General features: G+C 41.4%; 1 protein-coding gene across 1 annotated transcript in view; it reads left to right on the forward strand.

Moving 5' to 3' along the window:
• The first annotated feature begins 11,566 nt into the window (after nucleotides 1–11,566).
• The window catches only part of hepacama (hepatic and glial cell adhesion molecule a), a 61,252-nt gene continuing 55,005 nt past the window's right edge, over nucleotides 11,567–17,813 (forward strand). Inside the window, exon 1 of the mRNA XM_061972104.1 lies at nucleotides 11,567–11,701. The gene's annotated coding sequence lies outside the window, so the exon portion shown is untranslated. The remainder of the gene's footprint in view (nucleotides 11,702–17,813) is intronic.

Raw genomic sequence — 17,813 nt, forward strand, 5'->3', positions numbered from 1 at the left:
TTGGTGACTTCTTCTCTTTTTTTGTATTTTTCCTGTAGCAGTTTCATGTCTTCCTTTGAGCGATATTTCCCGCATCTACTTTGTTTTAGCAAACAAGAATATTTTAGTTGTTTTTATCCTTCTTTGTGTGGACATTGTTGATTGTCATGTCATGTTCGGATGTACTTTGTGGACGCCGTCTTTGATCCGCAGTAAGTCTTTGCTGTCATCCAGCATTCTGTTTTTGTTGACTTTGTAGCCAGTTCAGTTTTAGTTTTGTTCTGCATAGCCTTCCCTGAGCTTCAATGCCTTTTCTTAGGGGCAAATAATGCAAATAATGTGTTGTTGTTGAGTGTCAGTGCTGTCTAGAGCGCGGCAGAGTAACCGTGTAATACTCTTCCATATCAGTAGGTGGCAGCAGGTAGCTAATTGCTTTGTAGATGTCGGAAACAGCGGGTGGCAGCGTGCAGGTAAAAAGGTGTCTAATGCTTAAACTAAAAATAAACAAAAAGGTGAGTGCCCCTAAGAAAAGGCATTAAAGTTTAGGGAAGGCTATGCAGAACATAACTAAAACTGAACTGGCTACAAAATAAACAAAAACAGAATGCTGGAGGACAGCAAAGACTTACTGTGGAGCAAAGACGGCGTCCACAAAGTACATCCGAACATGGCATGACAATAAACAATGTACGCACAAAGAAGGATAAAAACAACTACAATTTTCTTGATTGCTAAAACAAAGTAGATGCCGGAAAAAGCACTCAAAGGAAGACATGAAACTGTTACCTACTCAGTGGCCTAGTGGTTAGAGTGTCCGCCCTGAGATCGGTAGGTTGTGAGTTCAAACCCCGGCCGAGTCATACCAAAGACTATAAAAATGGGACCCATTACCTCCCTGCTTGGCACTCAGCATCAAGGGTTGGAATTGGGGGTTAAATCACCAAAATGATTCCCGGGCGTGGCCACTGCTCCCCTCACCTCCCAGGGGGTGATCAAGGGTGATGGGTCAAATGCAGAGAATAATCTCGCCACACCTAGTGTGTGTGTGACAATCATTGGTACTTTAACTTTAACTTTAACTTTACAGGAAAATACCAACAAAACAGGAAAAGCCACCAAAATAGAAGCGCAAGACAAGAACTAAAACACTACACACAGGAAGACACCAAAAAAGTCAAAATAAGTCAGGGCGTGATGTGACAGGTGGTGACAGTACACCTACTTTGAGACAAGAGCTGTAGTGATGCAGGCTTGGTTATGGTTTAAAGTCATATCCAACAATTGCGACGTTTTTTTTTCTTCTGTCAACTGAGTTCCCTTTTTTAATGATTTCTGCTGGTGGTGTGCCTCCGGATTTTTCCATTGCAAAAAATGTGCCCTTGGCTCAAAAAAGGTTGAAAAACACTGCTTTACGGTAAGGGAACCAGCGTCCACTGCAGTGGACATTGGTGATTTGCATAACAGAGCTGTCGGTCACCAAAATTATCTATTTCCTTTTTTTTTTCTTTTTTTTTGTCGAACTGTCATCTGCTATAGACAGCATCTGTTAGAACACAAAATCCAAACGTTTATAGCAGAACTGCATGGACAAAAAATGAGATCAAATGTTTGAAAGGCTGATTGTGACAGTGGTGCCTTTCATGGCGCTAAGATCCACTTCACTCTCTCCACTTCTGCTTCACTCGGTCGGGTGCAAAGTGTCAGCCTTGATTTGGAGTGTGTCAGCAGATGAGAGGAAGAGGGGGATGCTGCTGTTAGCGAGGGCGGAGATGGGTGGCGGTGGGCGGAGGTTAGGTGGCAACGGGCTTTGATGGCTTGACTACGCAGGAGTCTGTTCTCACATTCCGGCTTGAGGTTTTCGATCAAGTCGTGCTGCTACTTCTCTATAAAGCATTCTTTTGTCCTGACACAAAGTTGCCTGAGAGCACAAGATGAAGACATGACTTGAAAGGCGATACACACATCAGAACAGGAAGGTTCACTTCCCATAAAAAAGACCAATAAAGCCTTTTAGAGGGATTTTACTCAAGGTGCAATGCTGTTTTACAGAAATCGACCATATTTTCCTAAAAATCATTTTTTTCCCCTCAAAACTCAACAGTGCGCCTTATAACCTAATGCAGTGATTTTCAAGCACTGTGCCGCGGCACACTAGTTTCAAGTTTCAAGTTTATTCACAATACCATATAACAATTACAATAGAATCAGAATCAGAATCAGAATCAGAATCAGAATCAGCTTTATTGTCATTACGCAAGGTAACGAGATTGAGGCCATTCCATACAGTGCGATGTGTGCACGCTAGAAAAACAATGTGCAAATATATAAAAATATAAAAAATGTAGAAGTGCAATGAATATGGTGTGAAATGAATATATACATGAAAAAAAACAAAAAAAAAACAGGGTGGTTGGTGGAATGGGTTATTGCACCGAAGAGAAGGCAGTTATGAGGGACAATGGGGCAGTCCGTTCAGGATGGTTATGGCCCTGGGGAAGAAGCTGTTCTTTAGCCTGTTTGTTTTGGTTTTAATGCACCTGTAGCGCTTCCCAGAGGGCAGCAGGTGAAACAGGTCAGAGCCAGGGTGGGTGCTGTCCTTGATGATGGCACTGGCTCTGTTGAGGCAGCGGGAGGTGTAGATGTCCGTCAGAGAGGGGAGAGGGCGGCCGATGATCTTCTGAGCCGTCTTGACCACTCTTTGCAGCCTCTCCCTGTCTGCTGCAGTGCAGCTGCCGTACCATACCGTAATACAGTAGGTCAGCAGGCTCTCGATGGACGAGCGGTAGAAGGTCAGCAGCAGGTCAGGCTTCAGGTTGTACTTCCCGAGGACTCTAAGGAAGTGTAGCCGCTGCTGAGCCTTCTTGATGATTGATGTGGTGTTGACTGTCCAGGAGAAGTCATTAGAGATGTGGACTCCAAGGTAATAGTAGTGGATATCATCATTTAAAGATGTTGGTACGTGAAAGGATCCCCCAAATAAGCTAGAACAGGGGTCGGCAACCCGCGGCTCCGGAGCCGCATGCGGCTCTTTGATCACTCTGATGCGGCTCAGCAGCTTACATGCTGAACCCCCCTATTTTCCCGTGTGACTTCCGGATTTCAGTGCCTCTCGCAGAAAACTCCCGGGATTAATATTCACCGATTTTCACCCTTACAGTTATAATAAGGGCATGCCATGATGGTACAACATTTGGCGCCCTCTACCATCTGTATTAACAACGTGCCAGCCCAACACTTGTTATACAATATACATCTTCTGCTTGCACATGTATGTGACAGCAAGGCATACTTGGTCAACAGCCACGCAGATTACACTGACGGTGACCATATAAAACAACTTTAACACTCTTACTAATAATGCGCCACACTTTGAACCAAAACCAAACAAGAATGACAAACACATTTCAGGAGAACATCTGCACCTTAACACAACATAAACACAACAGAACAAACACCCAGAATCCCATGCAGCCCTGAGTCTTCCGGGCTACATTATACACCCCTGCTACCACCAAACTCCGCCCCCACCCCAACCCTGCTCCCTCACACATCAACCCCACCCCCCTCCCTCTGTGCGTCGGTTGAGGTGGGCGGGGTTTGGTAGCGGGGGTGTATGATGTATCCCGGAAGAGTTAGGGCTGCATGGGATTCTGGGTATTTGTCCTGTTATGTTTATGTTGTGTTACTGTGCAGATGTTCTCCCGAAATGTGTTTGTCATTCTTGTTTGGTGTGGGTTCACAGTGTGGCGCATTATTAGTAAGAGTGTTGACCAAGTATGCCTTGCTGTCATCTACGTGAGTAAGTGGAAACACCATACAACGTGTGGCTGATCACGCACGCTGGTTGTAGTGGGTGCTATATGTTGTACCATCACGGCACGCATGACACTAGCAAGCGCCATTCATTTAAAACCCGCGTGCCGCACCAGCTTTCAAATTCCACATAAAGGTGTGGGCAGCGTGTCTGAGACCCCTGGTTTATACATAGCACAGAGCAAAAAATTAAACTTTGTATGCAGTGTTTTTTCACTTAAAATTTCAAAAAAAATGTGCGGCTCCCATTGTTTTTCTATAATTTGCGAAACTGGTCAAAATGGCTCTTTGACTGGTAAAGGTTGCCGACCCCTGAGCTAGAAGAAGCTTTTGACAGGGGGTCCAGAGGACAGTATATACATGGAATGATGAAACATGGTAGCAAGCACAACAACAAAAAACAAAAAAACAAAAAAAACAACGCTATATGATTAACACAAGATAATAGTACTAAAGCAAGCATACACATACATACATACATTCATTCAACCATGCAAAACCCAACAGGAGTCTACCCCACATGAGGCATTAAATATAGGTGGTTAATAGGTAAGTTTTCAGTTTCTTTTTGAAGTTGGAGAATGGATACAGGATCTTGAGGCTCTCATTAAGCCGGTTCCAAATCTTTGGTCCCCTGCAGACAACACTTTGAGCGGTACAATCCAGTAAACGATGTTTACCTGATATCAGAACTAAGTTACGAGTGTTTTGGGCATGCTGGGGATGGTAGATAGGAACCAAGCTACAGAGCCTAAGATTCAGCCTGTAAATGACTTGATAGGTTAAACAAGCATTTTGATAAATATTGAACTCTGTCAGTCTTAAGAGATGATAATTATGGAATAGATGTCGAGTGGGGGCATTAAACTTGGACCATGACAGGGCCCGTATGATTTTCTTTTGCATGGATTCTAATTTGTGAGGGTAGGTAGGGAAGGTGTTACACCAGATGACATTACAGTAGTTTAGATGTGGTTCAAAGAGAGTTTTATATAGGGTCAGTAGAGCATAAAGAGGAAGATAATGACAAAGGTGAAAGAACAGGCCAACATATTTGGATAATTTGTTTAACAGATGGCTAATGTGACATTTGAAATTGAGGTATTCGTCAATGATGACCCCCAGGAATTTTGTGGAGTACACTCTCTGTATTTCCTGCCCATTGATGTTGATATGGCAGTGCTCAGTATTTGTCCGGTTTTTATTAGAACGAAATAGAATACAATTTGTTTTATTTACATTAAGTGAGAGCTTATTGCATTTGAACCAGGAATCCACTTCCACAAGCTCTGAATTGACAGTTACTTGTAGATCGTGTAGGCTCCCGTGTGAGGTAAACAAATTTGTATCGTCAGCAAAAATTATTTTATGAAAAGTTTCGGAGGAGTTTACAAAATCATTTATGTATAAGATAAAAAGGAGAGGCCCCAAGATGGATTCCTGGGGAACCCCATAATTTATGGTCATACAGGGTGAATTGTGATAATTGACGCATACACATTGCTGCCTTCCGTATAGGTAAGAGAGGAACCAATCGAGGGGTACCCCTCTGACACCATAGTGATATAGCTTATACAATAAGATCTCAAAGTCTATTGTGTCAAAGGCCTTGGATTGATCCAAAAAAATGCCAATACCGCATTTTCCTTCTTCAATACAGTCATTGATCTTTTCCAAGAGGTCGAGTATAGTATACTAGTGTGCCGTGAGATATTGTCTGGTGTTTCATGGGAAATTATGCAACTTCACCTACTTGGTCCAAAAAATGTTTTTTGCAAATCAATAATCATAATAATGTGCCGTTGTCTAGTGCCTGTGTTGTGTAGAGCTTGGCAGGGTAATCTTGTAACACTCCATACCAGTAGGTGGCAGCAGGTAGTTCATTGCTTTGTAGAAGTCGGAACGCGTCGAGGATGGTTTGTCGTGATCCCAACATGCAGAGCACAGCGGGAGACAGCGTGCAGGTAAAAAGGTATGTAACGCTTAAACCAAAAAATAACAAGGCAAGTCCCGCTAGGAAAAGGCACTGAAGCATAGGGATGGCTATGTAAAACAAAAGTAAAACTGAACTGGCTACAAAGCAGGCATTTGATTTTTCCGTCTAAAGTCGGAATTCCGTCTTTTTTAATCTCGGGAAAAAAATAATAATTATCTCCCGTTTTTCCGTTTTTTTTTCCGACCCTAAATCAAGATTCGAGACGTAGTTTATATTATGCCGTAGTTGATTGGTAGATATGTCCCTTGTGACCAATCAGGACATCTGTTATGAATGATGACGTTAATAATGTCATCATTCATAATGGTTATTACCGCCATTTTCCATATGCAAACGATGTCGGTTCTCGAGAGAAAGGACGCTTTACGAGTAAAAGAAATTGATAAACATGTCAAAAATACGTTTCGATGGGACTGGATGGAAAGGGAAATCACTGATACTGTTGGGAAGAAGGAAGTTACGACTTTGTTCGGTGATTTTATTCGGAAAATCGACCGTCCCGGAAAGGTTTTGTGCACGTGGTGTCATGATAATATTGACTATGGATCACGAGGTTTCAAGGCTTTGGAAGTACATGCGAAACGCCAAAAAACATATGAAACAACTTGAAGCAAGGTATGTTCTATTAATGATGTTTTCATGTCTTTAAACACTAAAATATTTTCTTCAAATGGTGCTGTCTCTGTTAATTTTAGCATGTTAAATTGGTGAAAAACCAGGAGCTTCGGGGGGCATCGCCCCCCTTGTCCCCCCCTGGACCTGGCTGGGGGCCTTCGTCCCCAGACCCCCGGAATTTTTTTCAGTCTTTTTCATTGTGGTCAAATCACATGCCTGCAAAGTCAACAAACACAGAATGCTGGACGACAGCAAAAACTTACAGCGTGTGGAGCAAAGATGACGTCCACAAAGCACATCCCGTATATGACATGACAATCAACAATGTCCCCACAAAGAAGGATAGCGTACGCACAACTTAAAGAGTCTTGATTGCGAAAACAAAGCAGGTGCGGGCAATAGCACTCAAAGGAAGGCGTGAAGCTGCTACAGGATAACACCAACAAAACAGGAGGGTCACCAAAATAACAGCGCAAGACAGGAACTAAAGCACAACACACAGGAAACAACAACAAACTCAAAATAAGGCACGGCAACCTGGTGGAGTTTCATTGTTTAACCTTTTCTGCTGGTGGTGTGCCTCTGTATTTTTTTAATGAAAAAAATGTGCCTTGGCTCAAAAAAGGTTGAAAAACACTGACCAAATGTACAGAATAATTTTGGTTTTGCTTATTGACCTCGAAGCAATTTTATTTGGTACATGGTGTAATGATAAGTGTGACCAGTAGATGGCAGTCAGACATAAGAGGTACATGTAGACTGCACTATGATGGCAATATGACTCAAGTAAACAACACCAACATTTTATATGTTCCATTGAAAATACTGAACATTACACACGGCGCTCAAAACTCTATCAAAATGTTTTAGTACGACTTTGGTAAGCTATGAAGCCACACCGATTAATGGATTGTACTGTGCTTCAACATAGAAGTATTATTATGGTGTGTGTATAAGGTAAGACATATTATCTGGAGTTTTGTTTCGCAATATTATGCAAAAGCAACTTTTCTTACCTGCTGATCTGTATTTGGGATCTGCATAAATCCTGAAAAATTGTGTGCGTCCGCCATTGTAGTCTGTGATGATGACGTATTCAATATTCTTCTTTTTCTCTACTTGTTATGGGACATTCATCCTCCACTGTTGCCATTTCTAATATAAAGTAGTGTAAAGTTCTTACTTATATCTAAGGATGATGTTTGATAAGAAATTATCGAGTTCGAGCCTATTATCGAATCCTCTTATCAAACCGATTCCTTATCGATTCTCCTATCGAGTCCATATAGGTTGTTGTATATGGGAAAAACACACACAATATTTGGTTTAACAAAAGCTCACTTTTATTATACAAGAAAAAAATAAAAATCTAATAAATAAATAAATTTTGACTGCTACCCCCCTAAAAAAATAAAATAAAAAATAAATAAATATTGACTGTTGTTACCCAAAGTATATTAAGTGGGATTTTTCAGAAAAACAAATATATACAGTAACACAAAAACAACCTGTCTCTGTGATCACTATAGGTCTATAAATAATAATATAGTGTTAAATAAAATCAGTCCCTTGGGCACAAAACTGAAAATAATACAGCTCTCCAAAAGTGCACTTCTGCTGCTATTGGAACATACTAACTAAAGCTATTACTCGGGAAAAGGCTCAACAGGACTCAGCTGGACCTGCAGAACTTGCTGACACGGAGCCTGACCTTGCTGACCAAGGACTGACAGCAGTGTCCGCGTCACCTGCTGTTGAGAGACTGTCTCGACCTAAGAGACATGTTCAGCCACCTAAGAGGCTGATTGAGAGTTGTTCAGAACTCTTGGTTTTTTCGAGTTGTTTAAAAAAAAAAAAAGTGTTGACATAACTGTTTGTTATGATGCTTTGACATTTTTGCACTTTATTTCTTTATTGAAAGAAAATTCTATGTAGAGAAAAGTTGTTTGCAAATGTGGTTACAATGCTAAAAAAATGAAAAGTTAAAGCTAAAAAAAGAAATACACTTTATTGAGTTAACATTATTTCTTTATAGGGGGAAAGATGTTATGAGCTAGGGAATATAACAACTACATTACCCAGCATGCAACAGGAGTGACGAGCATGCGCGGTAGCCCCGAAAAGTGTTGTTGCATGTCGCCAGCCGGCAGCTAAGAATGAGGTTATGAGCACGCTGTGAAAGTGAACGTCAAGAACTCAGCCAACACGCCTCGTCTGCATTATTTATAATTAGACAGACAACACATATACAGTGTGATTTTGTTTTGTTTACAAGGAAAGAAAAACAAAAGTTAAAAAAAGGGAGATATATGTTGTATATATATGTATGTGCTGCGGTTGCTTTAAGAACGTTGCGACAGCTGCCGTAAAGGAGGTGCGTTGCTAGCCTGGTTGCTATGTTTCCGGTTGGTCATAAAAGTGTTCGTCATGTGTTTGGACCCTGCTCAAATGTCTCAGTAAAGTTATTCATTGGATTATACCTTTTGTTTTGAACTTTATTACACCTTGGAGCGCTTTTTCCGGTCCATTTTTTTCCTGCTTTCGCTATCTGCGCCTAATGACTGAGCTACGTGACGTCATTTCTTGTTATGTCCCACGGGGCATTTCTGGTCGGGACGGGATTCGTTCCCAGGGATTCGAATAAAGAACCAACTCGTTTTCTTTACTATAGTGGTCTCGATAACGGGTACCGGTTCTCAAAAAGGGATTCGAGTCCGAGGACTCGGTTCTTTTCTTATCGAACAACCGAGAAAACCGGTTTCGAGCATCATCCCTACTTATATCTGTCAGTAAACTTGCCATGAAAGCACTAAAACATACCGGTGTTGTAAGTTTACATTATTCACCCAAGGAACTTTAGTTTTTAGAGAGTTCCGGTCAGACGGTTTTTCACGGGGACACATTTCCAGCGGATGAGGAGATGCTGCTCTGTTATTGAATGTCATTATAACAGTTAGCTCTATCTTTTGACACTTCTTCCACCCCCGTCCTTGCACGCTACACCGCTACAACAAAGATGACGGCGAGAAGACGCTGTCGAAGGTGAGCCACGTAAATAATACCGCCCACAAAACAGCGCATTCGGAAGCGACTGTCAGAAAGCAGCTTGAAGATGATCTGTAAAACATCATCATGAGTTGTGTGGTCCTCTGTTGTCCTCTGTGTTTTTAAAATTTTGATTTCTATTTACTGTTTTAATTGGTTTTACCCTTTAAAATCGTTTTTAATCATATTTATTTCATATTGTTTTTAATTGTGTTTAATATTGTTGTGCAGCACTTCGGAAACATTTTGTTGTTTAAATGTGCTATATAAATAAAGTGGATTGGATTGGATCATCTGTGCAACATTTTGACCAAAGAACCACCATCACATGTTATGTAGACCACAAGGTAGTGTTTTACATTTAGAAAGGAATAATAATAAAATGACTCCTTTAATGCGCCCTATATTCCGATGCGCCTTATATATGAAAATAGATCAAAAATAGACCATTCATAGGCAGTGCACCTTGATAGCCAGTCTTTATTTTTAAGTTATCACGCCATGATTCTACAAGTCTGGCACACTTGGGAATAGATTTTCCTCCATGTGGCCCCTGAGCTAAAATGAGTTTGACACCTTTGTTATTCCACTCTACTTGTACTTTAAGACATTGGTCCCCAACCGTTGTTGCACCACGGACCGGTTTAATGTAGGCATTATTTTCAACGACCGGCTTCCCACTAGTGAAAAATACAACTCACTAGAACGCTGAATTAGTGGAAGCCCTGGGCTTGTTTCTTTGCAATGAAATGCTGATGGAAATCAGCCTTTGGCTACAATCTGTCACATATATATTTGATATGTCCATTAATGTGCATTGTATCATGTCACAAAGTTATAACAAATGGCAACTTTCTATGAGAAGTTTGGTGTGTCTCGTGCACATGTGTCAAACTCAAGGCCCGCGGGCCAGATCTGCCCCTCCACGTCCTTTTATATGGCCCGCAAAAGCTTGGAAATATGTGTCAATAAAATACCTTATATTTACTTTCTTTACATTCTTATTTTCTCACTAAAGGTATTAGGTTGTTTTTTTTCTAGTTTGACAGGGGAAAAAATAGTGTCCGATATTGCAACACATATTATACTATCTAACTTTGTTGGTCAAAATCCAAATAAATACTTAAATATCTGCTTAACTTATGGTTTCGAAGCAAGTTATCCATCAAATTGTACACTATAAAAATGACCAATAGATTTTACTATAAAATTTAGGGAGTTTTTTTTACAGCATATTACTGTAAGTTGAAAAAATTACCCGACCAATATTTGTTTTTCTACAGTAAAATTCTGTCGACTGAGCTGTCAGTTTGTTTGTTTTTTTAAATCCACGGTTGATGATTTTACGGTACCACATTTTATTATGGTGAAAAACTGGCATTTGAGTTGCCAAAATAAAATTAAACAGCGGTACTGTATTTCTATTTACAGTAATATGTAATAATAATAATAATAATAATAATAAAATAACACCATATATTTTACAGTAAAAGTCTGGCAACTAAGCTGCCAGTTTTTTTCTGTAAAAAACAGTGGTCACATCCACTTATTTTTTTTACTCTTTATGTAAAAAATGTTTTTAATATTTAAATTCATAGGCAAATTCATTAATTATTTACTATTACAAGCGGCCCTCTAGTGGCAGCCATGACTGCGGTGTGGCCCTCAATGAAAACAAGTTTGACACCCCTGGTCTAGCTGGACAGGCCAAAGTTAAGTCGGAGAAAATGCAGTCCTTTATAAATTATTCAATGTTTCTCTCTGGCCCGGTAGCAAATGCTTCACGGACCGGTACCGGTCCCCGGACCGGTGGTTGGAGACCACCGCTTTAAGAGACGTGGGCTGCCAATTTTGTTTTGATTGAGACGTATTCAAACACTCGTTTATTTTAAAAATCAACTCGGACAATTCCTTAATTAACACAATAATAACAGTTCAATTCCCTAAATATTTATCTTCGTGATTTTTAAAAATGTTTGCAGTGTTTCAGAAAAAATTAAAATAAAATACACGTCGTTTTTGTATGTCAAAAATCCAAGCGCACTAAAATGCGTCTCAAGCTGGAGTCAAGCCACTCTCTTCTCTCATTGGTCAACAGCGAGTCTAACGCTGTCGACAGGAAGTTGTTAATTAACGCACATTTAGCATTTGCTGTCATTTTAAACATTCCAGATAATCTATGAGGATATTGAAATTGTATTCAACATGTCCCTTTTGAGCACCGTTCACCATGCTACAATTTCGACGTGTTTGGTAAGTCTCAGTTTATTTACGTCACTAATATGCTGTATTTCATCACGTCATTTCTTCATTTGTCAATTAGTTTTGTGAAAGCCCTGTCTTTGAAACCGAACTGCTTGATTTTTTTTCACAGGACATCTAATTTCTTATTACTCGTGTATTTTCACTCACATAACAATATTCAGGGACAAAAAAAACAAAAAGTTATACCTTTTGCTGACAGTACTGAGGGAGCCTCTCTGTTTTCTGCCTGACTGTAACTTTGACGCTATCTAGCGGTCATCCTGAGTATGACAACTTTCCTTATTTTCTTGTTATTAATACAAACGTTAATATCGTGCGTCCCAAAAATCCTACCATTGGTTGGTTGATGTCAGTTTTTTTCCAACACGCATACAATTACAATGTAAAAGTAGAAGATAAATACAAATAGACGGAGTTGACATTGAAAGGGTAAAATACCACTTTTTTGGGTGTAATAATAGATGATAAAATGAATTGGAAATCTCATGTAAAAATATACAACAAAGTAGCAAGAAACATATCAATAATGAATAATGCAAAACATGTTCGAGACCAAAAATCACTTCATATTCTCAATCCCCACCTAGTACCAACCTCGTCATGTCCGTTGTGTCCTGAGCAAGACACTTCACCCTTGCTCCTGATGGGTGCTGGTTAGCGCCTTGCATGGCAGCTCCCTCCATCAGTGTGTGAATGTGTGTGTGAATGGGTAAATGTGGAAGTAGTGTCAAAGCGCTTTGAGTACCTTGAAGGTAGAAAAGCGCTATACAAGTACAACCCATTTATTTATCATTTACTGCTCACTAGTGTTACATATCTGAGTTATTGTGTAGAAATATGGGGAAATAACTACAAATGTGCGCTTCATTCACTAACTGTGTGACAAATTAGAATAATACATAATGTTGGATATAGAGAACATACAAACCCTTTATTTATTAAACCACAATTATTAAAATTTAACGATTTGGTGCATTTGCAAATAGCTAAAATGATGTATAAAGCAAATTATAACCTGCTACCCAAGAATGTACAACACATATAACCTTAGAGGGAAATCTCATTTAAAACATTTGTATGCTCCTACAACACTTAAAACCTTTAGTATATCAGTATGTGGAATTAAATTATGAAACGGATTAACCACTCTGCAGCATCGCGTGGACATCGGGGGCGGTACCTCTGGATTGGCAGACCGGGGTGGTGGTTCCTCTCTTTAAGAAGGGGAACCGGAGGGTGTGCTCTAACTATCGTGGGATCACACTCCTCAGCCTTCCCGGTAAGGTCTATTCAGGTGTACTGGAGAGGAGGCTACGCCGGATAGTCGAACCTCGGATTCAGGAGGAACAGTGTGGTTTTCGTCCTGGTCGTGGAACTGTGGACCAGCTCTATACTCTCGGCAGGGTCCTTGAGGGTGCATGGGAATTTGCCCAACCAGTCTACATGTGTTTTGTGGACTTGGAGAAGGCATTCGACCGTGTCCCTCGGGAAGTCCTGTGGGGAGTGCTCAGAGAGTATGGGGTATCGGACTGTCTGATTGTGGCAGTCCGCTCCCTGTATGATCAGTGCCAGAGCTTGGTCCGCATTGCCGGTAGTAAGTCGGACACGTTTCCAGTGAGGGTTGGACTCCGCCAAGGCTGCCCTTTGTCACCGATTCTGTTCATAACTTTTATGGACAGAATTTCTAGGCGCAGTCAAGGCGTTGAGGGGATCTGGTTTGGTGGCTGCAGGATTAGGTCTCTGCTTTTTGCAGATGATGTGGTCCTGATGGCTTCATCTGGCCAGGATCTTCAGCTCTCACTGGATCGGTTCGCAGCCGAGTGTGAAGCGACTGGGATGAGAATCAGCACCTCCAAGTCCGAGTCCATGGTTCTCCCCCGGAAAGGGGTGGAGTGCCATCTCGGGTTGGGGAGGAGATCTTGCCCCAAGTGGAGGAGTTCAAGTACCTCGGAGTCTTGTTCACGAGTGAGGGAAGAGTGGATCGTGAGATCGACAGGCGGATCGGTGCGGCGTCTTTAGTAATGCGGACGCTGTATCGATCCGTTGTGGTGAAGAAGGAGCTGAGCCGGAAGGCAAAGCTCTCAATTTACCGGTCGATCTACGTTCCCATCCTCACCTATGGTCATGAGCTTTGGGTTATGACCGAAAGGACAAGATCACGGGTACAAGCGGCCGAAATGAGTTTCCTCCGCCGGGTGGCAGGGCTCTCCCTTAGAGATAGGGTGAGAAGCTCTGCCATCCGGGGGGAGCTCAAAGTAAAGCCGCTGCTCCTCCACATCGAGAGGAGCCAGATGAGGTGGTTCGGGCATCTGGTCAGGATGCCACCCGACCGCCTCCCTAGGGAGGTGTTTAGGGCACGTCCGACCGGTAGGAGGCCGCGGGGAAGACCCAGGACACGTTGGGAAGACTATGTCTCCCGGCTGGCCTGGGAACGCCTCGGGGTCCCACAGGAAGAGCTGGACGAAGTGGCTGGGGAGAGGGAAGTCTGGGCTTCCCTGCTTAGGCTGCTGCCCCCGCGACCCGACCTCGGATAAGCAGAAGAAGATGGATGGATGGATGGATTAACCAAAGAAATGAAACAAAGCACCAATAAGATTCAGTTTAAGAGACTGTTCAAACTACAAGTGTTCACAAAGTACACAGAACAAGAATTATGATGAACATCTTGAACCCTTTTTTTTTTTTTATTGAGACAAAGATTATTTATGTATTTAATGTTTGTATGCTTACTATGGTATATTGTTTATTTGTTCATTCTTCTGTTACAGAGAACAATGAAATGGGATACAATTGCTATGGTATGAAAAGGGGTAGGATTAAATAAGCTCTGCTTCTTCCTACTCCTTTTCGGATGTGCTGTAATGAAACAACTGGAAATATGTGATGCATTACATTGTATCGTATGCATGTTCGAAATAAATCGAAACTGAACTGAACTGAACTGAACTGAACTGAACTAATACCGTATTTTTCGGAGTATAAGTCGCACCTGCCAAAAATGCATAATAAAGAAGGGAAAAAACATATATAAGTCGCACTGGAGCCCGGCCAAACTATGAAAAAAACTGCGACTTATAGTCCGAAAAATACGGTACATCACATATTTTCTGTTTTTGTTTTCATTACAGCATGTCCAAAAAAGAGTAGGAAAATTGGTTGTTCTCAATGTGTAACACAACAGTGAGTAAATAGATACCCTGTCATTCCGAATGCTCAAAATAATTAATTAGAGTAAGTAGTGTAAACTTAAAAAGTTGTTAAAGGGGAACATTATCACCAGACCTATGTAAGCGTCAATATATACCTTGATGTTGCAGAAAAAAGACCATATATTTTTTTAACCAATTTCCGAACTCTAAATGGGTGAATTTTGGCGAATTAAACGCCTTTCTATTATTCGCTCTCGGAGCGATGACGTCGCATCGGGAAGCAATCCGCCATTTTCTCAAACACCGAGTCAAATCAGCTCTGTTATTTTCTGTTTTTTCGACTGTTTTCCGTACCTTGGAGACATCATGCCTCGTCGGTGTGTTGTCGGAGGGTGTAACAACACGAACAGGGACGGATTCAAGTTGCACCAGTGGCCCAAAGATGCGAAAGTGGCAAGAAATTGGACGTTTGTTCCGCACACTTTACCGACGAAAGCTATGCTATGACAGAGATGGCAAGAATGTGTGGATATCCTGCGACACTCAAAGCAGATGCATTTCCAACGATAAAGTCAAAGAAATCTGCCGCCAGACCCCCATTGAATCTGCCGGAGTGTGTGAGCAATTCAGGGACAAAGGACCTCGGTAGCACGGCAAGAAATGGTGGCAGTTTGTTCCCGCAGACGAGCGAGCTAAACCCCCTGGATGTCTTGGCTCACACCGTCCCTTATGCCACCGAAGATGATCAAGAGAAGAATATCGACCCTAGCTTCCCTGGCCTGCTGACATCAACTCCAAAACTGGACAGATCAGCTTTCAGGAAAAGAGCGCGGATGAGGGTATGTCTACAGAATATATTAATTGATGAAAATTGGGCTGTCTGCACTCTCAAAGTGCATGTTGTTGCCAAATGTATTTCATATGCTGTAAACCTAGTTCATAGTTGTTAGTTTCCTTTAATGCCAAACAAACACATACCAATCGTTGGTTAGAAGGCGATCGCCGAATTCGTCCTCGCTTTCTCCCGTGTCGCTGGCTGTCGTGTCGTTTTCGTCGGTTTCGCTTGCATACGGTTCAAACCGATATGGCTCAATAGCTTCAGTTTCTTCTTCAATTTCGTTTTCGCTACCTGCCTCCACACTATAACCATCCGTTTCAATACATGCGTAATCTGTTGAATCGCTTAAGCCGCTGAAATCCGAGTCTGAATCCGAGCTAATGTCGCTATAGCTTGCTGTTCTATGCGCCATGTTTGTTTGTGTTGGCATCACTATGTGACGTCACAGGAAAATGGACGGGTGTATATAACGATGGTTAAAATCAGGCACTTTGAAGCTTTTTTTAGGGATATTGCGTGATGGATAAAATTTTGAAAAAAACTTCGAAAAATAAAATAAGCCACTGGGAACTGATTTTTAATTGTTTTAACCCTTCTAAAATTGTGATAATGTTCCCCTTTAAAAGTTGTACTTACTTAAAAATGTTGAGTGTGAGTAACATTTTCCTTCTTTTTAAGTTTATTAAACTTGTTATTTTTAATTAATATTAACTTGTTTTACAGATTATGTAACTGCTACTTAAAATAATTAACTCGCAGTTACTAAAAACTCAGTGGATTAAACATAATTTTGTCTTATTTTGGAAGAACAAATCATTAAATCGAATCAAGAATAAATTAAGAATGAATCAATCGCATTATAGATTTGTATTGTTATTATATTCTGTGTGTGTGTATGTCTGTAATGGTCTCTGTATGTGGGCTCTCTGTGGTTGGATAAACACGGCGGGACCCGCAGTCCAGGGTGGAACAAAGTATTTTTATTTTTCTTATTTTTAACTCAGGGCTGTCTCACTCGCGGCCTCCTGCTCGCTCGTCTCTGTGCTCTCCTCTCTCTCTCCCCCTCATGGCCTCGGCCCCTGCTGATAAAGGAGACAGGTGATTAGATAACCCGCCTCAGCTGAGCAATCCACTCACCTGTCAGCTGCTTCGAAGCCGGTCCATACACACGCCCTTCCCGCAGGAGGCGCGCCGACCACGCCCCCCTCCACAATGTCTATATAAATTATGACATGCACATGCGCGCACGCACACACACACACACAGAGGAAGTGCTTTTATTTTGTAGCATTTCCGTGCACTTCCTCCTCAGGCAGCAAACATGAGGAGGCACATGTTTGAGTTGGCTTAATTGGTAAGTTTAACTCAATTATAATTTAAAAGTACATTTAACATAAACTCCAAATATTTTTGATCTGATGTACCGTATTTTTTGGAGTATAAGTCGCTCCGCAGTATAAGTCGCACCGGCCGAAAATGCATAGCAAAGAAGGAAAAAAACATATATAAGTCGCACTGGAGTATAAGTCGCATTTTTTGGGGGAAATGTATTTGATAAAACCCAACACCAAGAATAGACATTTGAAAGGCAATTTAAAATAAATAAAGAATAGTGAACAACAGGCTGAATAAGTGTACGTTATATGACACATAAATAACCAACTGAGAACGTGCCTGGTATGTTAACGTAACATATTATGGTAAGAGTCATTCAAATAACTATAACATATAGAACATGCTATACGTTTACCAAACAATCTGTCACTCCTAATCGCTAAATCCGATACAATCTTATACGTCTAGTCCAAGGGTTTCAAACTGTGGCCCGCGGGCCAAATTTGGCCCGCCGTGTAATTTCACTTGGCCCTTGAGGCGATATCAAATTAACACTAAAGCTGGCCTGCCGATCGTCCCGGGAGTCTTCCAGCCAGCCAGCCAGCCAGCGACTGCTGGCCCAGTCACATAGCATGTGTCTGCACGCACACACATTAGAATGCAACGCATACTTCATCAACAGCGATACAGGTTACACTGAGAGTTGCCGAATAAAAAAACTTTAACACTGTTAGAAATATACGCCGCGCTGTGAATCCACACCAAACCAGAACCCTTT

The sequence above is a fragment of the Nerophis lumbriciformis genome, linkage group LG17 (assembly GCF_033978685.3).
Source record: "Nerophis lumbriciformis linkage group LG17, RoL_Nlum_v2.1, whole genome shotgun sequence".
Classification (NCBI taxonomy): Eukaryota; Metazoa; Chordata; class Actinopteri; order Syngnathiformes; family Syngnathidae; genus Nerophis; species Nerophis lumbriciformis.